This window comes from Leuresthes tenuis, unplaced genomic scaffold (assembly GCF_036924035.1).
Source record: "Leuresthes tenuis unplaced genomic scaffold, fLeuTen1.0.hap1 SCAF_1, whole genome shotgun sequence".
Taxonomy (NCBI): Eukaryota; Metazoa; Chordata; class Actinopteri; order Atheriniformes; family Atherinopsidae; genus Leuresthes; species Leuresthes tenuis.
The window spans coordinates 43,251,725-43,272,254 of NW_027325355.1; the positions used below are offsets into that span (position 1 = coordinate 43,251,725).

The 20,530-nt window shown below is 46.7% G+C and overlaps 47 pseudogenes; all 47 read left to right on the plus strand.

Moving 5' to 3' along the window:
- The first annotated feature begins 255 nt into the window (after positions 1–255).
- On the plus strand, positions 256–374 carry LOC140289646 (5S ribosomal RNA; annotated as a pseudogene).
- Positions 375–646: 272 nt separating this feature from the next.
- LOC140289182 (5S ribosomal RNA) lies at positions 647–765 on the plus strand (annotated as a pseudogene).
- A 272-nt stretch (positions 766–1,037) lies between these two features.
- LOC140289183 (5S ribosomal RNA) lies at positions 1,038–1,156 on the plus strand (annotated as a pseudogene).
- Positions 1,157–1,814: 658 nt separating this feature from the next.
- LOC140267983 (5S ribosomal RNA) lies at positions 1,815–1,933 on the plus strand (annotated as a pseudogene).
- A 269-nt stretch (positions 1,934–2,202) lies between these two features.
- Positions 2,203–2,321, plus strand: LOC140289647 (5S ribosomal RNA; annotated as a pseudogene).
- Positions 2,322–2,593: 272 nt separating this feature from the next.
- Positions 2,594–2,712, plus strand: LOC140280359 (5S ribosomal RNA; annotated as a pseudogene).
- Positions 2,713–2,984: 272 nt separating this feature from the next.
- On the plus strand, positions 2,985–3,103 carry LOC140289184 (5S ribosomal RNA; annotated as a pseudogene).
- A 269-nt stretch (positions 3,104–3,372) lies between these two features.
- Positions 3,373–3,491, plus strand: LOC140267994 (5S ribosomal RNA; annotated as a pseudogene).
- Positions 3,492–3,760: 269 nt separating this feature from the next.
- On the plus strand, positions 3,761–3,879 carry LOC140289648 (5S ribosomal RNA; annotated as a pseudogene).
- Positions 3,880–4,151: 272 nt separating this feature from the next.
- LOC140280974 (5S ribosomal RNA) lies at positions 4,152–4,270 on the plus strand (annotated as a pseudogene).
- A 269-nt stretch (positions 4,271–4,539) lies between these two features.
- Positions 4,540–4,658, plus strand: LOC140314528 (5S ribosomal RNA; annotated as a pseudogene).
- Positions 4,659–4,927: 269 nt separating this feature from the next.
- Positions 4,928–5,046, plus strand: LOC140266835 (5S ribosomal RNA; annotated as a pseudogene).
- Positions 5,047–5,693: 647 nt separating this feature from the next.
- LOC140290566 (5S ribosomal RNA) lies at positions 5,694–5,812 on the plus strand (annotated as a pseudogene).
- Positions 5,813–6,081: 269 nt separating this feature from the next.
- LOC140266839 (5S ribosomal RNA) lies at positions 6,082–6,200 on the plus strand (annotated as a pseudogene).
- Positions 6,201–6,469: 269 nt separating this feature from the next.
- LOC140293772 (5S ribosomal RNA) lies at positions 6,470–6,588 on the plus strand (annotated as a pseudogene).
- Positions 6,589–6,857: 269 nt separating this feature from the next.
- LOC140290939 (5S ribosomal RNA) lies at positions 6,858–6,976 on the plus strand (annotated as a pseudogene).
- A 269-nt stretch (positions 6,977–7,245) lies between these two features.
- On the plus strand, positions 7,246–7,364 carry LOC140293248 (5S ribosomal RNA; annotated as a pseudogene).
- A 269-nt stretch (positions 7,365–7,633) lies between these two features.
- Positions 7,634–7,752, plus strand: LOC140290567 (5S ribosomal RNA; annotated as a pseudogene).
- Positions 7,753–8,021: 269 nt separating this feature from the next.
- LOC140296188 (5S ribosomal RNA) lies at positions 8,022–8,139 on the plus strand (annotated as a pseudogene).
- A 269-nt stretch (positions 8,140–8,408) lies between these two features.
- On the plus strand, positions 8,409–8,527 carry LOC140295930 (5S ribosomal RNA; annotated as a pseudogene).
- Positions 8,528–8,764: 237 nt separating this feature from the next.
- Positions 8,765–8,883, plus strand: LOC140290568 (5S ribosomal RNA; annotated as a pseudogene).
- A 269-nt stretch (positions 8,884–9,152) lies between these two features.
- LOC140293836 (5S ribosomal RNA) lies at positions 9,153–9,271 on the plus strand (annotated as a pseudogene).
- A 269-nt stretch (positions 9,272–9,540) lies between these two features.
- Positions 9,541–9,659, plus strand: LOC140287951 (5S ribosomal RNA; annotated as a pseudogene).
- Positions 9,660–10,319: 660 nt separating this feature from the next.
- LOC140288400 (5S ribosomal RNA) lies at positions 10,320–10,438 on the plus strand (annotated as a pseudogene).
- Positions 10,439–10,707: 269 nt separating this feature from the next.
- LOC140300696 (5S ribosomal RNA) lies at positions 10,708–10,826 on the plus strand (annotated as a pseudogene).
- A 269-nt stretch (positions 10,827–11,095) lies between these two features.
- LOC140293233 (5S ribosomal RNA) lies at positions 11,096–11,214 on the plus strand (annotated as a pseudogene).
- Positions 11,215–11,483: 269 nt separating this feature from the next.
- On the plus strand, positions 11,484–11,602 carry LOC140288573 (5S ribosomal RNA; annotated as a pseudogene).
- Positions 11,603–12,259: 657 nt separating this feature from the next.
- LOC140294436 (5S ribosomal RNA) lies at positions 12,260–12,377 on the plus strand (annotated as a pseudogene).
- Positions 12,378–12,646: 269 nt separating this feature from the next.
- On the plus strand, positions 12,647–12,765 carry LOC140299943 (5S ribosomal RNA; annotated as a pseudogene).
- Positions 12,766–13,002: 237 nt separating this feature from the next.
- LOC140291078 (5S ribosomal RNA) lies at positions 13,003–13,121 on the plus strand (annotated as a pseudogene).
- A 269-nt stretch (positions 13,122–13,390) lies between these two features.
- LOC140293837 (5S ribosomal RNA) lies at positions 13,391–13,509 on the plus strand (annotated as a pseudogene).
- A 269-nt stretch (positions 13,510–13,778) lies between these two features.
- On the plus strand, positions 13,779–13,897 carry LOC140266844 (5S ribosomal RNA; annotated as a pseudogene).
- Positions 13,898–14,557: 660 nt separating this feature from the next.
- Positions 14,558–14,676, plus strand: LOC140288401 (5S ribosomal RNA; annotated as a pseudogene).
- Positions 14,677–14,945: 269 nt separating this feature from the next.
- LOC140300697 (5S ribosomal RNA) lies at positions 14,946–15,064 on the plus strand (annotated as a pseudogene).
- Positions 15,065–15,333: 269 nt separating this feature from the next.
- On the plus strand, positions 15,334–15,452 carry LOC140281499 (5S ribosomal RNA; annotated as a pseudogene).
- A 269-nt stretch (positions 15,453–15,721) lies between these two features.
- On the plus strand, positions 15,722–15,840 carry LOC140293234 (5S ribosomal RNA; annotated as a pseudogene).
- Positions 15,841–16,109: 269 nt separating this feature from the next.
- LOC140279803 (5S ribosomal RNA) lies at positions 16,110–16,228 on the plus strand (annotated as a pseudogene).
- A 657-nt stretch (positions 16,229–16,885) lies between these two features.
- On the plus strand, positions 16,886–17,003 carry LOC140294437 (5S ribosomal RNA; annotated as a pseudogene).
- A 269-nt stretch (positions 17,004–17,272) lies between these two features.
- On the plus strand, positions 17,273–17,391 carry LOC140299944 (5S ribosomal RNA; annotated as a pseudogene).
- A 237-nt stretch (positions 17,392–17,628) lies between these two features.
- On the plus strand, positions 17,629–17,747 carry LOC140290569 (5S ribosomal RNA; annotated as a pseudogene).
- A 269-nt stretch (positions 17,748–18,016) lies between these two features.
- Positions 18,017–18,135, plus strand: LOC140296643 (5S ribosomal RNA; annotated as a pseudogene).
- Positions 18,136–18,404: 269 nt separating this feature from the next.
- Positions 18,405–18,523, plus strand: LOC140266849 (5S ribosomal RNA; annotated as a pseudogene).
- Positions 18,524–18,795: 272 nt separating this feature from the next.
- On the plus strand, positions 18,796–18,914 carry LOC140290036 (5S ribosomal RNA; annotated as a pseudogene).
- Positions 18,915–19,183: 269 nt separating this feature from the next.
- LOC140292234 (5S ribosomal RNA) lies at positions 19,184–19,302 on the plus strand (annotated as a pseudogene).
- Positions 19,303–19,571: 269 nt separating this feature from the next.
- On the plus strand, positions 19,572–19,690 carry LOC140266854 (5S ribosomal RNA; annotated as a pseudogene).
- A 272-nt stretch (positions 19,691–19,962) lies between these two features.
- On the plus strand, positions 19,963–20,081 carry LOC140290038 (5S ribosomal RNA; annotated as a pseudogene).
- A 269-nt stretch (positions 20,082–20,350) lies between these two features.
- On the plus strand, positions 20,351–20,469 carry LOC140295986 (5S ribosomal RNA; annotated as a pseudogene).
- Positions 20,470–20,530: the final 61 nt, after the last annotated feature.

The following is a 20,530-nucleotide window of genomic DNA, read 5'->3' on the forward strand; positions in this document are numbered from 1 at the left end:
TACCACCTACATGTCTTTTGTTGCAACGTCTGATCACCCTGAGACACATGAGGAAGTTGGTCATCTTCAGCTTCTGCTGCTTTGTTGGCAGACACGAAGTGATCTGAGAGTCTCAGTTTCAGCTGAAGAGAATGATCACATCAGAGAAGATGATATGCCCGCTACACATCAGCCTTTCTCGGCAATTATCTGGTTGCATAGAGGAACCGTATGATTCCAGTACCTATATAATGCACATTTGTCAGAGACATTGTCGCTTGCGGCCACACCACCCTGAACATGCCCGACCTCGTCTGATCTCGGAAGCCAAACAGGGTTGAGCCTGCTTAGTACTTGGATGGGAGACTGCTTGGGAATACCAGGTGCTGTACGCTTCTTCTCTCCTCTCTACCACCTGCATGTCTTTTGTTGCAACGTCTGATCATCCTGTGACACATGAGGAAGTTGGTCATCTTCAGCAGCTGCTGCTTCTTTGTTGGCAGACACAAAGTGATCTGAGAGTCTCAGTTTTAGCTGCAGAAAATAATCACATCGGGGAAGAAGATGTGCCCACTACAAGTCAGCCTTTCTCGGCAATTATCTGGTTACATAGAGGAAGTGTATGATTCCAGTACTTATATAATGCACATTTGTCACAGATATTGTTGCTTACGGCCACACCACCCTGAATAAGCCCGACCTCGTCTGATCTTGGAAGCCAAGCAGGTTTGGGCCTGGTTAGTACTTGGATGGGAGACTGCTTGGGAATACCAGGTGCTTTAAGCTTTTTCTCTTCTCTCTACCACCTGCATGTCTTTTGTTGCAACGTCTGATCATCCTGTGACACATGAGGAAGTTGGTCATCTTCAGCAGCTGCTGCTTCTTTGTTGGCAGACACGAAGTGATCTGAGAGTCTCAGTTTCAGCTGCAGAAAATAATCACATCGGGGAAGAAGATGTGCCCACTACAAGTCAGCCTTTCTCGGCAATTATCTGGTTACATAGAGGAAGTGTATGATTCCAGTACTTATATAATGCACATTTGTCACAGATATTGTTGCTTACGGCCACACCACCCTGAATAAGCCCGACCTCGTCTGATCTTGGAAGCCAAGCAGGTTTGGGCCTGGTTAGTACTTGGATGGGAGACTGCTTGGGAATACCAGGTGCTTTAAGCTTTTTCTCTTCTCTCTACCACCTGCATGTCTTTTGTTGCAACGTCTGATCACCTTGTGACACATGAGGAAGTTGGTCATCTTCAGCTGCTGCTGCTTTGTTGGCAGACACGAAGTGATCTGAGAGTCTCATTTTCAGCTGGAGAGAATTATCACGTCAGGGAAGAAGATGTGCCCACTACAAGTCAGCCTTTCTCGGCAATTATCTGGTTGCATAGAGGAACCGTATGATTCCAGTACCTATATAATGCACATTTGTCAGAGACATTGTTGCTTACGGCCACACCACCCTGAATAAGCCCCACCTCGTCTGATCTCGGACGCCAAGCAGGGTTGTAACTGCTTACTACTTGGATGGGAGACAGCTTGTGAATAACCAGGTGCTGTAAGCTTTTTCTCTTCTCTCTACCACCTGCATGTCTTTTGTTGCAATGTCTGATCACCCTGTGACACGTGAAGAAGTTGGTCATCTTCAGCTGCTGCTGCTTTGTTGATAGACACGAGGTGATCTGAGAGTCTCATTTTCAGCTGGAGAGAATAATCACATCAAGGAGGAAGATGAACCCACTACAAGTCAGCCTTTTTCGGCAATTATCTGGTTACACAGAGGAAGTGTATGATTCCAGTACCTATATAATGCACATTTGTCACCGATATTGTTGCTTACGGCCACACCACCCTGAATAAGCCCGACCTCGTCTGATCTCGGAAGCCAAGCAGGGTTGGGCCTGGTTAGTACTTGAATGCGAGACCGCTTGGGAATACCAGGTGCCTTAAGCTTTTTCTCTTCTCTCTACCACCTACATGTCTTTTGTTGCAACGTCTGATCACCCTGAGACACATGAGGAAGTTGGTCATCTTCAGCTTCTGCTGCTTTGTTGGCAGACACGAAGTGATCTGAGAGTCTCAGTTTCAGCTGAAGAGAATGATCACATCAGAGAAGATGATATGCCCGCTACACATCAGCCTTTCTCGGCAATTATCTGGTTGCATAGAGGAACCGTATGATTCCAGTACCTATATAATGCACATTTGTCAGAGACATTGTCGCTTGCGGCCACACCACCCTGAACATGCCCGACCTCGTCTGATCTCGGAAGCCAAACAGGGTTGAGCCTGCTTAGTACTTGGATGGGAGACTGCTTGGGAATACCAGGTGCTGTACGCTTCTTCTCTCCTCTCTACCACCTGCATGTCTTTTGTTGCAACGTCTGATCATCCTGTGACACATGAGGAAGTTGGTCATCTTCAGCAGCTGCTGCTTCTTTGTTGGCAGACACAAAGTGATCTGAGAGTCTCAGTTTCAGCTGCAGAAAATAATCACATCGGGGAAGAAGATGTGCCCACTACAAGTCAGCCTTTCTCGGCAATTATCTGGTTACATAGAGGAAGTGTATGATTCCAGTACTTATATAATGCACATTTGTCACAGATATTGTTGCTTACGGCCACACCACCCTGAATAAGCCCGACCTCGTCTGATCTTGGAAGCCAAGCAGGTTTGGGCCTGGTTAGTACTTGGATGGGAGACTGCTTGGGAATACCAGGTGCTGTACGCTTCTTCTCTCCTCTCTACCACCTGCATGTCTTTTGTTGCAACGTCTGATCATCCTGTGACACATGAGGAAGTTGGTCATTTTCAGCAGCTGCTGCTTCTTTGTTGGCAGACACAAAGTGATCTGAGAGTCTCAGTTTCAGCTGCAGAAAATAATCACATCGGGGAAGAATATGTGCCCACTACAAGTCAGCCTTTCTCGGCAATTATCTGGTTACATAGAGGAAGTGTATGATTCCAGTACTTATATAATGCACATTTGTCACAGATATTGTTGCTTACGGCCACACCACCCTGAATAAGCCCGACCTCGTCTGATCTTGGAAGCCAAGCAGGTTTGGGCCTGGTTAGTACTTGGATGGGAGACTGCTTGGGAATACCAGGTGCTTTAAGCTTTTTCTCTTCTCTCTACCACCTGCATGTCTTTTGTTGCAATGTCTGATCACCCTGTGACACGTGAAGAAGTTGGTCATCTTCAGCTGCTGCTGCTTTGTTGATAGACACGAGGTGATCTGAGAGTCTCATTTTCAGCTGGAGAGAATAATCACATCAAGGAGGAAGATGAACCCACTACAAGTCAGCCTTTTTCGGCAATTATCTGGTTACACAGAGGAAGTGTATGATTCCAGTACCTATATAATGCACATTTGTCACCGATATTGTTGCTTACGGCCACACCACCCTGAATAAGCCCGACCTCGTCTGATCTCGGAAGCCAAGCAGGGTTGGGCCTGGTTAGTACTTGAATGCGAGACCGCTTGGGAATACCAGGTGCCTTAAGCTTTTTCTCTTCTCTCTACCACCTACATGTCTTTTGTTGCAACGTCTGATCACCCTGAGACACATGAGGAAGTTGGTCATCTTCAGCTTCTGCTGCTTTGTTGGCAGACACGAAGTGATCTGAGAGTCTCAGTTTCAGCTGAAGAGAATGATCACATCAGAGAAGATGATATGCCCGCTACACATCAGCCTTTCTCGGCAATTATCTGGTTGCATAGAGGAACCGTATGATTCCAGTACCTATATAATGCACATTTGTCAGAGACATTGTCGCTTGCGGCCACACCACCCTGAACATGCCCGACCTCGTCTGATCTCGGAAGCCAAACAGGGTTGAGCCTGCTTAGTACTTGGATGGGAGACTGCTTGGGAATACCAGGTGCTGTACGCTTCTTCTCTCCTCTCTACCACCTGCATGTCTTTTGTTGCAACGTCTGATCATCCTGTGACACATGAGGAAGTTGGTCATCTTCAGCAGCTGCTGCTTCTTTGTTGGCAGACACAAAGTGATCTGAGAGTCTCAGTTTCAGCTGCAGAGAATAATCACATCAGGGAAGAAGATGTGCCCACTACAAGTCAGCCTTTCTCTGCAATTATCTGGTTACATAGAAGAAGTGTATGATTCCAGTACCTATATAATGCACATTTGTCACAGTTAATGTCGCTTACGGCCACACCACCCTGAATAAGCCCGACCTCGTCTGATCTTGGAAGCCAAGCAGGATTGGGCCTTGTTAGTACTTGGATGGGAGTCCTCTTGGGAATACCAGGTGCTGTAAGCTTTTTCTCCTCTCTCTACCACCTGCATGTCTTTTGTTGCAACGTCTGATCACCCTGTGACACATGAGGAAGGTGGTCATCTTCAGCTGCTGCTGCTTTGTTGGCAGACACGAAGTGATCTGAGAGTCTCAGTTTCAGCTCGAGAGAATAATCACGTCAGGGAAGAAGATGTGCCCACTACTTATCAGCTTTTCTCGGCAATAATCTGGTTACATAGAGGAACTGTATGATTCCAGTACCTATATAATGCACATTTGTCACAGTTATTGTTGCTTACGGCCACACCACCCTGAATATACCCGACCTCGTCTGATCTCGGAAGCCAAGCAGGTTTGGGCCTGGTTAGTACTTGGATGGTAGACTGCATGGGAATACCAGGTGCTTTAAGCTTTTTCTCTTCTCTCTACCACCTTCATGTCTTTTGTTGCAACGTCTGAGCACCCTGTGACACATGAGGAAGTTGGTCATCTTCATTTTCTGCTGCTTTGTTGGCAGACACGAAGTGATCTGAGAGTCTCAGTTTCAGCTGAAGAGAATAATCACATCAAGGAGGAAGATGAACCCACTACAAGTCAGCCTTTTTCGGCAATTATCTGGTTACACAGAGGAAGTGTATGATTCCAGTACCTATATAATGCACAATTGTCACCGATATTTTTGCTTACGGCCACACCACCCTGAATAAGCCCGACCTCGTCTGATCTCGGAAGCCAAGCACGGTTGGGCCTGGTTAGTACTTGAATGGGAGACCGCTTGGGAATACCAGGTACCTTAAGCTTTTTCTCTTCTCTCTACCACCTGCATGTCTTTTGTTGCAACGTCTGATCACCCTGTGACACATGAGGAAGTTGGTCATCTTCAGCTTCTGCTGCTTTGTTGGCAGACACGAAGTGATCTGAGAGTCTCATGTTCAGCTGGAGAAAATTATCACGTCAGGGAAGAAGATGTGCCCACTACAGATCAGCCTTTCTCAGCAATTATCTGGTTACATAGAGGAACCGTATGATTCCTGTACTTATATAATGCACATTTGTCAGACACATTGTTGCTTACGGCCACACCACCCTGAACATGCCTGATCTCGTAAGCCAAGCAGGGTTGAGCCTCCTTAGTACTTGGATGGGAGACTGCTTGGGAATACCAGGTGCTGTAAGCTTTTTCTCTTCTCTCTACCACCTGCATGTCTTTTGTTGCAACGTCTGATCACCCTGTGACACATGAGGAAGTTGGTCATCTTCAGCTGCTGCTGCTTTGTTGGCTGACACGAAGTGATCTGAGAGTCTCAGTTTAAGTTGCAGAGAATGATCACATCAGAGAAGATGATTTGCCCGCTACACATCAGCCTTTCTCGGCAATTATCTGGTTGCATAGAGGAACCGTATGATTCCAGTACCTATATAATGCACATTTGTCAGAGACATTGTTGCTTACGGCCACACCACCCTGAATAAGCCCGACCTCGTCTGATCTCGGACGCCAAGCAGGGTTGTACCTGGTTAGTACTTGGATGGGAGACAGCTTGGGAATACCAGGTGCTGTAAGCTTTTTCTCTTCTCTCTACCACCTGCATGTCTTTTGTTGCAACGTCTGATCACCCTGTGACACGTGAAGAAGTTAGTCATCTTCAGCTGCTGCTGCTTTGTTGATAGACACGAGGTGATCTGAGAGTCTCAGTTTCAGCTGCAGAGAATAATCACATCAAGGAGGAAGATGAACCCACTACAAGTCAGCCTTTTTCGGCAATTATCTGGTTATACAGAGGAAGTGTATGATTCCAGTACCTATATAATGCACAATTGTCACCGATATTTTTGCTTACGGCCACACCACCCTGAATAAGCCCGACCTCGTCTGATCTCGGAAGCCAAGCACGGTTGGGCCTGGTTAGTACTTGAATGGGAGACCGCTTGGGAATACCAGGTACCTTAAGCTTTTTCTCTTCTCTCTACCACCTGCATGTCTTTTGTTGCAACGTCTGATCACCCTGTGACACATGAGGAAGATGGTCATCTTCAGCTTCTGCTGCTTTGTTGGCAGACACGAAGTGATCTGAGAGTCTCATGTTCAGCTGGAGAAAATTATCACGTCAGGGAAGAAGATGTGCCCACTACAGATCAGCCTTTCTCAGCAATTATCTGGTTACATAGAGGAACCGTATGATTCCAGTACCTATATAATGCACATTTGTCACAGAAATTGTTCCTTACGGCCACACCACCCTGAATAAGCCCGACCTCGTCTGATCTCGGAAGCCAAGGAGGGTTGGGCCTGGTTAGTACTTTAATGGGAGACTGCTTGGGAATACCAGGTTCTGTAAGCGTTTTCTCTTCTCTCTACAACCCGCATGTCTTTTGTTGCAACGTCTGATCACCCTGTGACACATGAGGAAGTTGGTCATCTTCAGCTGCTGCTGCTTTGTTGGCAGACACGAAGTGATCTGAGAGTCTCAGTTTCAGCTGCAGAGAATAATCACATCAGGGAAGAAGATGTGCCCATAACACGTCAGCCTTTCTCTGCAATTATCTGGTTACATAGAGGAAGTGTATGATTCCAGTACCTATATAATGCACATTTGTCACAGAAATTGTTCCTTATGGCCACACCACCCTGAATAAGCCCGACCTCGTCTGATCTCGGAAGCCAAGGAGGGTTGGGCCTGGTTAGTACTTTAATGGGAGACTGCTTGGGAATACCAGGTGCTGTAAGCGTTTTCTCTTCTCTCTACAACCTGCATGTCTTTTGTTGCAACGTCTGATCACCCTGTGACACATGAGGAAGTTGGCCATCTTCAGCTGCTGCTGCTTTGTTGGAAGACACGAAGTGATCTGAGAGTCTCAGTTTCAGCAAAAGAGAATAATCACTTCAGGGAAGAAGATGTGCCCACTACAGATCAGCCTTTCTCAGCAATTATCTGGTTACATAGAGGAACCGTATGATTCCTGTACTTATATAATGCACATTTGTCAGACACATTGTTGCTTACGGCCACACCACCCTGAACATGCCCGACCTCGTCTGATCTCGGAAGCCAAGCAGGGCTGAACCTCCTTAGTACTTGGGTGGGAGACTGCTTGGGAATACCAGGTGCTGTAAGCTTCTTCTCTTCTCTCTACCACCTGCATGTCTTTTGTTGCAACTCCTGATCACCCTGTGACACATGAGGAAGTTGGTCATCTTCAGCTGCTGCTGCTTTGTTGGCTGACACGAAGTGATCTGAGAGTCTCAGTTTCAGTTGCAGATAATGATCACATCAGAGAAGATGATTTGCCCGCTACACATCAGCCTTTCTCGGCAATTATCTGGTTGCATAGAGGAACCGTATGATTCCAGTACCTATATAATGCACATTTGTCAGAGACATTGTTGCTTACGGCCACACCACCCTGAATAAGCCCGACCTCGTCTGATCTCGGACGCCAAGCAGGGTTGTACCTGGTTAGTACTTGGATGGGAGACAGCTTGGGAATACCAGGTGCTGTAAGCTTTCTCTCTTCTCTCTACCACCTGCATGTCTTTTGTTGCAACGTCTGATCACCCTGTGACACGTGAAGAAGTTGGTCATCTTCAGCTCCTGCTGCTTTGTTGGCAGACATGAGGTAATCTGAGAGTCTCAGTTTCAGCTGGAGAGAATAATCACATCAGAGAAGATGATTTGTCCGCTACAAGTCAGCTTTTCTCTGCAATTATTTGGTTGCATAGAGGAACCGTATGATTCCAGTACCTATATAATGCACATTTGTCAGAGACATTGTTGCTTACGGCCACACCACCCTGAATAAGCCCGACCTCGTCTGATCTCGGAAGCCAAGCAGGTTTAGGCCTGCTTAGTATTTGATGGGAGACTGCTTGGGAATACCAGGTGCTGTAAGCTTTTTCTCTTCTCTCTACCACCTGCATGTCTTTTGTTGCAACGTCTGATCACCCTGTGACACGTGAAGAAGCTGGTCATCTTCAGCTGCTGCTGCTTTGTTGATAGACACGAGGTGATCTGAGAGTCTCAGTTTCAGCTCCAGAGAATAATCACATCAAGGAGGAAGATGAACCCACTATAAGTCAGCCTTTTTCGGCAATTATCTGGTTATACAGAGGAAGTGTATGATTCCAGTACCTATATAATGCACATTTGTCACCGATATTGTTGCTTACGGCCACACCACCCTGAATAAGCCCAACCTCGTCTGATCTCGGAAGCCAAGCAGGGTTGGGCCTCCTTAGTACTTGGATGGGAGACTGCTTGGGAATACCAGGTCCTGTAAGCTTCTTCTCTTCTCTCTACCACCTGCATGTCTTTTGTTGCAACTTCTGATCACCCTGTGACACATGAGGAAGTTGGTCATCTTCAGCTGCTGCTGCTTTGTTGGCTGACACGAAGTGATCTGAGAGTCTCAGTTTCAGTTGCAGATAATGATCACATCAGAGAAGATGATTATCTGGTTCCATAGAGGAACCGTATGATTCCAGTACCTATATAATGCACATTTGTCAGAGACATTGTTGCTTACGGCCACACCACCCTGAATAAGCCCGACCTCGTCTGATCTCGGACGCCAAGCAGGGTTGTACCTGGTTAGTACTTGGATGGGAGACAGCTTGGGAATACCAGGTGCTGTAAGCTTTTTCTCTTCTCTCTACCACCTGCATGTCTTTTGTTGCAACGTCTGATCACCCTGTGACACGTGAAGAAGTTGGTCATCTTCAGCTGCTGCTGCTTTGTTGGCTGACACGAAGTGATCTGAGAGTCTCAGTTTCAGTTGCAGATAATGATCACATCAGAGAAGATGATTTCCCCGCTACACATCAGCCTTTCTCGGCAATTATCTGGTTGCATAGAGGAACCGTATGATTCCAGTACCTATATAATGCACATTTGTCAGAGACATTGTTGCTTACGGCCACACCACCCTGAATAAGCCCGACCTCGTCTGATCTCGGACGCCAAGCAGGGTTGTACCTGGTTAGTACTTGGATGGGAGACAGCTTGGGAATACCAGGTGCTGTACGCTTTTTCTCTTCTCTCTACCACCTGCATGTCTTTTGTTGCAACGTCTGATCACCCTGTGACACGTGAAGAAGTTAGTCATCTTCAGCTGCTGCTGCTTTGTTGATAGACACGAGGTGATCTGAGAGTCTCAGTTTCAGCTCCAGAGAATAATCACATCAAGGAGGAAGATGAACCCACTACAAGTCAGCCTTTTTCGGCAATTATCTGGTTATACAGAGGAAGTGTATGATTCCAGTACCTATATAATGCACATTTGTCACCGATATTGTTGCTTACGGCCACACCACCCTAAATGAGCCCGACCTCGTCTGATCTCGGAAGCCAAGCACGGTTGGGCCTGGTTAGTACTTGAATGGGAGACCGCTTGGGAATACCAGGTACCTTAAGCTTTTTCTCTTCTCTCTACCACCTGCATGTCTTTTGTTGCAACGTCTGATCACCCTGTGACACATGAGGAAGTTTGTCATCTTCAGCTTCTGCTGCTTTGTTGGCAGACACGAAGTGATCTGAGAGTCTCATGTTCAGCTGGAGAAAATTATCACGTCAGGGAAGAAGATGATTTGCCCGCTACACATCAGCCTTTCTCGGCAATTATCTGGTTGCATAGAGGAACCGTATGATTCCAGTACCTATATAATGCACATTTGTCAGAGACATTGTTGCTTACGGCCACACCACCCTGAATAAGCCCCACCTTGTCTTATCTCGGACGCCAAGCAGGGTTGTACCTGGTTAGTACTTAGATGGGAGTCTGCTTGGGATTACCAGGTGCTGTAAGCTTTTTGTCTTCTCTCGACCACCTGCATGTCTTTTGTTGCAACGTCTGATCACCCTGTGACACATGAGGAAGTTGGTCATCTTCAGCTCCTGCTGCTTTGTTGATAGACACGAGGTGATCTGAGAGTCTCAGTTTCAGTTGCAGAGAATGATCACATCAGAGAAGAAGATGTGCCCACTACAAGTCAGCTTTTCTCTGCAATTATCTGGTTGCATAGAGGAACCGTATGATTCCAGTACCTATATAATGCACATTTGTCACAGACATTGTCGCTTACGGCCACACCACCCTGAATAAGCCCGACCTCGTCTGATCTCGGACGCCAAGCAGGGTTGTACCTGGTTAGTACTTGGATTGGAGTCAGCTTGGGAATACCAGGTGCTGTAAGCTTTTTCTCTTCTCTCTACCACCTGCATGTCTTTTGTTGCAACGTCTGATCACCCTGTGACACATGAGGAAGTTGGTCATCTTCAGCTGCTGCTGCTTTGTTGGCTGACACGAAGTGATCTGAGAGTCTCAGTTTAAGTTGCAGAGAATGATCACATCAGAGAAGATGATTTGCCCGCTACACATCAGCCTTTCTCGGCAATTATCTGGTTGCATAGAGGAACCGTATGATTCCTGTACCTATATAATGCACATTTGTCAGAGACATTGTTGCTTACGGCCACACCACCCTGAACATGCCCGACCTCGTCTGATCTCGGAAGCCAAGGAGGGTTGGGCCTGGTTAGTACTTAAATGGGAGACCGCTTGGGAATACCAGGAGCTGTAAGCTTTTTGTCTTCTCTCGACCACCTGCATGTCTTTTGTTGCAACGTCTGATCACCCTGTGACACATGACGAAGTTGGTCATCTTCAGCTGCTGCTGCTTTGTTGGCAGACACGAAGTGATCTGAGAGTCTCAGTTTCAGCTGCAGAGAATAATCACATCAGGGAAGAAGATGTGCCCATAACAAGTCAGCCTTTCTCTGCAATTATCTGGTTACATAGAGGAATTGTATGATTCCAGTACCTATATAATGCACATTTGTCACAGAAATTGTTCCTTACGGCCACACCACCCTGAATAAGCCCGACCTCGTCTGATCTCGGAAGCCAAGGAGGGTTGGGCCTGGTTAGTACTTTAATGGGAGACTGCTTGGGAATACCAGGTTCTGTAAGAGTTTTCTCTTCTCTCTACAACCTGCATGTCTTTTGTTGCAACGTCTGATCACCCTGTGACACATGAGGAAGTTGGTCATCTTCAGCTGCTGCTGCTTTGTTGGCAGACACGAAGTGATCTGAGAGTCTCAGTTTCAGCTGCAGAGAATAATCACATCAGGGAAGAAGATGTTTCCATAACAAGTCAGCCTTTCTCTGCAATTATCTGGTTACATAGAGGAAGTGTATGATTCCAGTACCTATATAATGCACATTTGTCACAGAAATTGTTCCTTACGGCCACACCACCCTGAATAAGCCCGACCTCGTCTGATCTCGGAAGCCAAGGAGGGTTGGGCCTGGTTAGTACTTTAATGGGAGACTGCTTGGGAATACCAGGTGCTGTAAGCGTTTTCTCTTCTCTCTACAACCTGCATGTCTTTTGTTGCAACGTCTGATCACCCTGTGACACATGAGGAAGTTGGTCATCTTCAGCAGCTGCTGCTTTGTTGGCAGACACGAAGTGATCTGAGAGTCTCAGTTTCAGCTGAAGAGAATGATCACATCAGAGAAGATGATATGCCCACTACACATCAGCCTTTCTCGGCAATTATCTGGTTTCATAGAGCAAGTGTATGATTCCAGTACCTATATAATTCACATTTGTAACAGATATTGTCGCTTACCGCCACACCACCCTGAATAAGCCCCACCTTGTCTTATCTCGGAAGCCAAGCAGGGTTGGGTCTGGTTTGTACTTCAATGGGAGACTGCTTGGGAATACCAGGTGCTGTAAGCTGTTTCTCTTCTCTCTACCACCTGCATGTGTTTTGTTGCAACGTCTGATCACCCTGTGACACATGAGGAAGTTGGTCATCTTCAGCTGCTGCTGCTTTGTTGGCAGACATGAGGTAATCTGAGAGTCTCAGTTTCAGCTGGAGAGAATAATCACATCAGAGAAGAAGATGTGCCCACTACAAGTCAGCTTTTCTCTGCAATTATTTGGTTGCATAGAGGAACCGTATGATTCCAGTACCTATATAATGCACATTTGTCACAGACATTGTCGCTTACGGCCAAACCACCCTGAATAAGCCCGACCTCGTCTGATCTCGGAAGCCAAGCAGGTTTAGGCCTGCTTAGTACTTGATGGGAGACTGCTTGGGAATACCAGGTGCTGTAAGCTTTTTCTCTTCTCTCTACCACCTCCATGTCTTTTGTTGCAACGTCTGATCACCCTGTGACACGTGAAGAAGCTGGTCATCTTCAGCTGCTGCTGCTTTGTTGATAGACACGAGGTGATCTGAGAGTCTCAGTTTCAGCTCCAGAGAATAATCACATCAAGGAGGAAGATGAACCCACTATAAGTCAGCCTTTTTCGGCAATTATCTGGTTATACAGAGGAAGTGTATGATTCCAGTACCTATATAATGCACATTTGTCACCGACATTGTTGCTTACGGCCACACCACCCTGAATAAGCCCAACCTCGTCTGATCTCGGAAGCCAAGCAGGGTTGGGCCTGGTTAGTACTTGGATGGGAGACTGCTTGGGAATACCAGGTGCTGTAAGCTTCTTCGCTTCTCTCTACCACCTGCATGTCTTTTGTTGCAACTTCTGATCACCCTGTGACACATGAGGAAGTTGGTCATCTTCAGCTGCTGCTGCTTTGTTGGCTGACACGAAGTGATCTGAGAGTCTCAGTTTCAGTTGCAGATAATGATCACATCAGAGAAGATGATTATCTGGTTGCATAGAGGAACCGTATGATTCCAGTACCTATATAATGCACATTTGTCAGAGACATTTTTGCTTACGGCCACACCACCCTGAATAAGCCCGACCTCGTCTGATCTCGGATGCCAAGCAGGGTTGTACCTGGTTAGTACTTGGATGGGAGACAGCTTGGGAATACCAGGTGCTGTAAGCTTTTTCTCTTCTCTCTACCACCTGCATGTCTTTTGTTGCAACGTCTGATCACCCTGTGACACGTGAAGAAGTTGGTCATCTTCAGCTGCTGCTGCTTTGTTGGCTGACACGAAGTGATCTGAGAGTCTCAGTTTCAGTTGCAGATAATGATCACATCAGAGAAGATGATTTCCCCGCTACACATCAGCCTTTCTCGGCAATTATCTGGTTGCATAGAGGAACCGTATGATTCCAGTACCTATATAATGCACATTTGTCAGAGACATTGTTGCTTACGGCCACACCACCCTGAATAAGCCCGACCTCGTCTGATCTCGGACGCCAAGCAGGGTTGTACCTGGTTAGTACTTGGATGGGAGACAGCTTGGGAATACCAGGTGCTGTACGCTTTTTCTCTTCTCTCTACCACCTGCATGTCTTTTGTTGCAACGTCTGATCACCCTGTGACACGTGAAGAAGTTAGTCATCTTCAGCTGCTGCTGCTTTGTTGATAGACACGAGGTGATCTGAGAGTCTCAGTTTCAGCTCCAGAGAATAATCACATCAAGGAGGAAGATGAACCCACTACAAGTCAGCCTTTTTCGGCAATTATCTGGTTATACAGAGGAAGTGTATGATTCCAGTACCTATATAATGCACATTTGTCACCGATATTGTTGCTTACGGCCACACCACCCTGAATAAGCCCGACCTCGTCTGATCTCGGAAGCCAAGCACGGTTGGGCCTGGTTAGTACTTGAATGGGAGACCGCTTGGGAATACCAGGTACCTTAAGCTTTTTCTCTTCTCTCTACCACCTGCATGTCTTTTGTTGCAACGTCTGATCACCCTGTGACACATGAGGAAGTTTGTCATCTTCAGCTTCTGCTGCTTTGTTGGCAGACACGAAGTGATCTGAGAGTCTCATGTTCAGCTGGAGAAAATTATCACGTCAGGGAAGAAGATGATTTGCCCGCTACACATCAGCCTTTCTCGGCAATTATCTGGTTGCATAGAGGAACCGTATGATTCCAGTACCTATATAATGCACATTTGTCAGAGACATTGTTGCTTACGGCCACACCACCCTGAATAAGCCCCACCTTGTCTTATCTCGGACGCCAAGCAGGGTTGTACCTGGTTAGTACTTAGATGGGAGTCTGCTTGGGATTACCAGGTGCTGTAAGCTTTTTGTCTTCTCTCGACCACCTGCATGTCTTTTGTTGCAACGTCTGATCACCCTGTGACACATGAGGAAGTTGGTCATCTTCAGCTCCTGCTGCTTTGTTGATAGACACGAGGTGATCTGAGAGTCTCAGTTTCAGTTGCAGAGAATGATCACATCAGAGAAGAAGATGTGCCCACTACAAGTCAGCTTTTCTCTGCAATTATCTGGTTGCATAGAGGAACCGTATGATTCCAGTACCTATATAATGCACATTTGTCACAGACATTGTCGCTTACGGCCACACCACCCTGAATAAGCCCGACCTCGTCTGATCTCGGACGCCAAGCAGGGTTGTACCTGGTTAGTACTTGGATTGGAGTCAGCTTGGGAATACCAGGTGCTGTAAGCTTTTTCTCTTCTCTCTACCACCTGCATGTCTTTTGTTGCAACGTCTGATCACCCTGTGACACATGAGGAAGTTGGTCATCTTCAGCTGCTGCTGCTTTGTTGGCTGACACGAAGTGATCTGAGAGTCTCAGTTTAAGTTGCAGAGAATGATCACATCAGAGAAGATGATTTGCCCGCTACACATCAGCCTTTCTCGGCAATTATCTGGTTGCATAGAGGAACCGTATGATTCCTGTACCTATATAATGCACATTTGTCAGAGACATTGTTGCTTACGGCCACACCACCCTGAACATGCCCGACCTCGTCTGATCTCGGAAGCCAAGGAGGGTTGGGCCTGGTTAGTACTTAAATGGGAGACCGCTTGGGAATACCAGGAGCTGTAAGCTTTTTGTCTTCTCTCGACCACCTGCATGTCTTTTGTTGCAACGTCTGATCACCCTGTGACACATGACGAAGTTGGTCATCTTCAGCTGCTGCTGCTTTGTTGGCAGACACGAAGTGATCTGAGAGTCTCAGTTTCAGCTGCAGAGAATAATCACATCAGGGAAGAAGATGTGCCCATAACAAGTCAGCCTTTCTCTGCAATTATCTGGTTACATAGAGGAATTGTATGATTCCAGTACCTATATAATGCACATTTGTCACAGAAATTGTTCCTTACGGCCACACCACCCTGAATAAGCCCGACCTCGTCTGATCTCGGAAGCCAAGGAGGGTTGGGCCTGGTTAGTACTTAAATGGGAGACCGCTTGGGAATACCAGGAGCTGTAAGCTTTTTGTCTTCTCTCGACCACCTGCATGTCTTTTGTTGCAACGTCTGATCACCCTGTGACACATGACGAAGTTGGTCATCTTCAGCTGCTGCTGCTTTGTTGGCAGACACGAAGTGATCTGAGAGTCTCAGTTTCAGCTGCAGAGAATAATCACATCAGGGAAGAAGATGTGCCCATAACAAGTCAGCCTTTCTCTGCAATTATCTGGTTACATAGAGGAATTGTATGATTCCAGTACCTATATAATGCACATTTGTCACAGAAATTGTTCCTTACGGCCACACCACCCTGAATAAGCCCGACCTCGTCTGATCTCGGAAGCCAAGGAGGGTTGGGCCTGGTTAGTACTTTAATGGGAGACTGCTTGGGAATACCAGGTTCTGTAAGAGTTTTCTCTTCTCTCTACAACCTGCATGTCTTTTGTTGCAACGTCTGATCACCCTGTGACACATGAGGAAGTTGGTCATCTTCAGCTGCTGCTGCTTTGTTGGCAGACACGAAGTGATCTGAGAGTCTCAGTTTCAGCTGCAGAGAATAATCACATCAGGGAAGAAGATGTTTCCATAACAAGTCAGCCTTTCTCTGCAATTATCTGGTTACATAGAGGAAGTGTATGATTCCAGTACCTATATAATGCACATTTGTCACAGAAATTGTTCCTTACGGCCACACCACCCTGAATAAGCCCGACCTCGTCTGATCTCGGAAGCCAAGGAGGGTTGGGCCTGGTTAGTACTTTAATGGGAGACTGCTTGGGAATACCAGGTGCTGTAAGCTGTTTCTCTTCTCTCTACAACCTGCATGTCTTTTGTTGCAACGTCTGATCACCCTGTGACACATGAGGAAGTTGGTCATCTTCAGCAGCTGCTGCTTTGTTGGCAGACACGAAGTGATCTGAGAGTCTCAGTTTCAGCTGAAGAGAATGATCACATCAGAGAAGATGATATGCCCACTACACATCAGCCTTTCTCGGCAATTATCTGGTTTCATAGAGCAAGTGTATGATTCCAGTACCTATATAATTCACATTTGTAACAGATATGTTCGCTTACCGCCACACCACCCTGAATAAGCCCCACCTTGTCTTATCTCGGAAGCCAAGCAGGGTTGGGTCTGGTTTGTACTTCAATGGGAGACTGCTTGGGAATACCAGGTGCTGTAAGCTGTTTCTCTTCTCTCTACCACCTGCATGTGTTTTGTTGCAACGTCTGATCACCCTGTGACACATGAGGAAGTTGGTCATCTTCAGCTGCTGCTGCTTTGTTGGCAGACATGAGGTAATCTGAGAGTCTCAGTTTCAGCTGGAGAGAATAATCACATCAGAGAAGAAGATGTGCCCACTACAAGTCAGCTTTTCTCTGCAATTATTTGGTTGCATAGAGGAACCGTATGATTCCAGTACCTATATAATGCACATTTGTCACAGACATTGTCGCTTACGGCCAAACCACCCTGAATAAGCCCGACCTCGTCTGATCTCGGAAGCCAAGCAGGTTTAGGCCTGCTTAGTACTTGATGGGAGACTGCTTGGGAATACCAGGTGCTGTAAGCTTTTTCTCTTCTCTCTACCACCTGCATGTCTTTTGTTGCAACGTCTGATCACCCTGTGACACGTGAAGAAGCTGGTCATCTTCAGCTGCTGCTGCTTTGTTGATAGACACGAGGTGATCTGAGAGTCTCAGTTTCAGCTCCAGAGAATAATCACATCAAGGAGGAAGATGAACCCACTATAAGTCAGCCTTTTTCGGCAATTATCTGGTTATACAGAGGAAGTGTATGATTCCAGTACCTATATAATGCACATTTGTCACCGATATTGTTGCTTACGGCCACACCACCCTGAATAAGCCCAACCTCGTCTGATCTCGGAAGCCAAGCAGGGTTGGGCCTGGTTAGTACTTGGATGGGAGACTGCTTGGGAATACCAGGTGCTGTAAGCTTCTTCTCTTCTCTCTACCACCTGCATGTCTTTTGTTGCAACTTCTGATCACCCTGTGACACATGAGGAAGTTGGTCATCTTCAGCTGCTGCTGCTTTGTTGGCTGACACGAAGTGATCTGAGAGTCTCAGTTTCAGTTGCAGATAATGATCACATCAGAGAAGATGATTATCTGGTTGCATAGAGGAACCGTATGATTCCAGTACCTATATAATGCACATTTGTCAGAGACATTTTTGCTTACGGCCACACCACCCTGAATAAGCCCGACCTCGTCTGATCTCGGACGCCAAGCAGGGTTGTACCTGGTTAGTACTTGGATGGGAGACAGCTTGGGAATACCAGGTGCTGTAAGCTTTTTCTCTTCTCTCTACCACCTGCATGTCTTTTGTTGCAACGTCTGATCACCCTGTGACACGTGAAGAAGTTGGTCATCTTCAGCTGCTGCTGCTTTGTTGGCTGACACGAAGTGATCTGAGAGTCTCAGTTTCAGTTGCAGATAATGATCACATCAGAGAAGATGATTTGCCCGCTACACATCAGCCTTTCTCGGCAATTATCTGGTTGCATAGAGGAACCGTATGATTCCAGTACCTATATAATGCACATTTGTCAGAGACATTGTTGCTTACGGCCACACCACCCTGAATAAGCCCGACCTTGTCTAATCTCGGACGCCAAGCAGGGTTGTACCTGGTTAGTACTTGGATGGGAGACAGCTTGGGAATACCAGGTGCTGTAAGCTTTTTCTCTTCTCTCTACCACCTGCATGTCTTTTGTTGCAACGTCTGATCACCCTGTGACACGTGAAGAAGTTGGTCATCTTCAGCTGCTGCTGCTTTGTTGATAGACACGAGGTGATCTGAGAGTCTCAGTTTCAGCTCCAGAGAATAATCACATCAAGGAGGAAGATGAACCCACTACAAGTCAGCCTTTTTCGGCAATTATCTGGTTATACAGAGGAAGTGTATGATTCCAGTACCTATATAATGCACATTTGTCACCGATATTGTTGCTTACGGCCACACCACCCTGAATAAGCCCGACCTCGTCTGATCTCGGAAGCCAAGCACGGTTGGGCCTGGTTAGTACTTGAATGGGAGACCGCTTGGGAATACCAGGTACCTTAAGCTTTTTCTCTTCTCTCTACCACCTGCATGTCTTTTGTTGCAACGTCTGATCACCCTGTGACACATGAGGAAGTTGGTCATCTTCAGCTTCTGCTGCTTTGTTGGCAGACACGAAGTGATCTGAGAGTCTCATGTTCAGCTGGAGAAAATTATCACGTCAGGGAAGAAGATGATTTGCCCGCTACACATCAGCCTTTCTCGGCAATTATCTGGTTGCATAGAGGAACCGTATGATTCCAGTACCTATATAATGCACATTTGTCAGAGACATTGTTGCTTACGGCCACACCACCCTGAATAAGCCCGACCTCGTCTGATCTCGGACGCCAAGCAGGGTTGTACCTGGTTAGTACTTGGATAGGAGACAGCTTGGGAATACCAGGTGCTGTAAGCTTTTTCTCTTCTCTCTACCACCTGCATGTCTTTTGTTGCAACGTCTGATCACCCTGTGACACGTGAAGAAGTTGGTCATCTTCAGCTGCTGCTGCTTTGTTGATAGACACGAGGTGATCTGAGAGTCTCAGTTTCAGTTGCAGAGAATGATCACATCAGAGAAGATGATTTGTCCGCTACACATCAGCCTTTCTCGGCAATTATCTGGTTGCATAGAGGAACCGTATGATTCCAGTACCTATATAATGCACATTTGTCAGAGACATTGTTGCTTACGGCCACACCACCCTGAATAAGCCCGACCTCGTCTGATCTCGGACGCCAAGCAGGGTTGTACCTGGTTAGTACTTGGATAGGAGTCAGCTTGGGAATACCAGGTGCTGTAAGCTTTTTCTCTTCTCTCTACCACCTGCATGTCTTTTGTTGCAACGTCTGATCACCCTGTGACACGTGAAGAAGTTGGTCATCTTCAGCTGCTGCTGCTTTGTTGATAGACACAAGGTGATCTGAGAGTCTCAGTTTCAGCTCCAGAGAATAATCACATCAAGGAGGAAGATGAATCCACTACAAGTCAGCCTTTTTCGGCAATTATCTGGTTATACAGAGGAAGTGTATGATTCCAGTACCTATATAATGCACATTTGTCACCGATATTGTTGCTTACGGCCACACCACCCTGAATAAGCCCGACCTCGTCTGATCTCGGAAGCCAAGCACGGTTGGGCCTGGTTAGTACTTGAATGGGAGACCGCTTGGGAATACCAGGTACCTTAAGCTTTTTCTCTTCTCTCTACCACCTGCATGTCTTTTGTTGCAACGTCTGATCACCCTGTGACACATGAGGAAGTTGGTCATCTTCAGCTTCTGCTGCTTTGTTGGCAGACACGAAGTGATCTGAGAGTCTCATGTTCAGCTGGAGAAAATTATCACGTCAGGGAAGAAGATGATTTGCCCGCTACACATCAGCCTTTCTCGGCAATTATCTGGTTGCATAGAGGAACCGTATGATTCCAGTACCTATATAATGCACATTTGTCAGAGACATTGTTGCTTACGGCCACACCACCCTGAATAAGCCCGACCTCGTCTGATCTCGGACGCCAAGCAGGGTTGTACCTGGTTAGTACTTGGATAGGAGACAGCTTGGGAATACCAGGTGCTGTAAGCTTTTTCTCTTCTCTCTACCACCTGCATGTCTTTTGTTGCAACGTCTGATCACCCTGTGACACGTGAAGAAGTTGGTCATCTTCAGCTGCTGCTGCTTTGTTGATAGACACGAGGTGATCTGAGAGTCTCAGTTTCAGTTGCAGAGAATGATCACATCAGAGAAGATGATTTGTCCACTACACATCAGCCTTTCTCGGCAATTATCTGGTTGCATAGAGGAACCGTATGATTCCAGTACCTATATAATGCACATTTGTCAGAGACATTGTTGCTTACGGCCACACCACCCTGAATAAGCCCGACCTCGTCTGATCTCGGACGCCAAGCAGCGTTGTACCTGGTTAGTACTTGGATAGGAGTCAGCTTGGGAATACCAGGTGCTGTAAGCTTTTTCTCTTCTCTCTACCACCTGCATGTCTTTTGTTGCAACGTCTGATCACCCTGTGACAC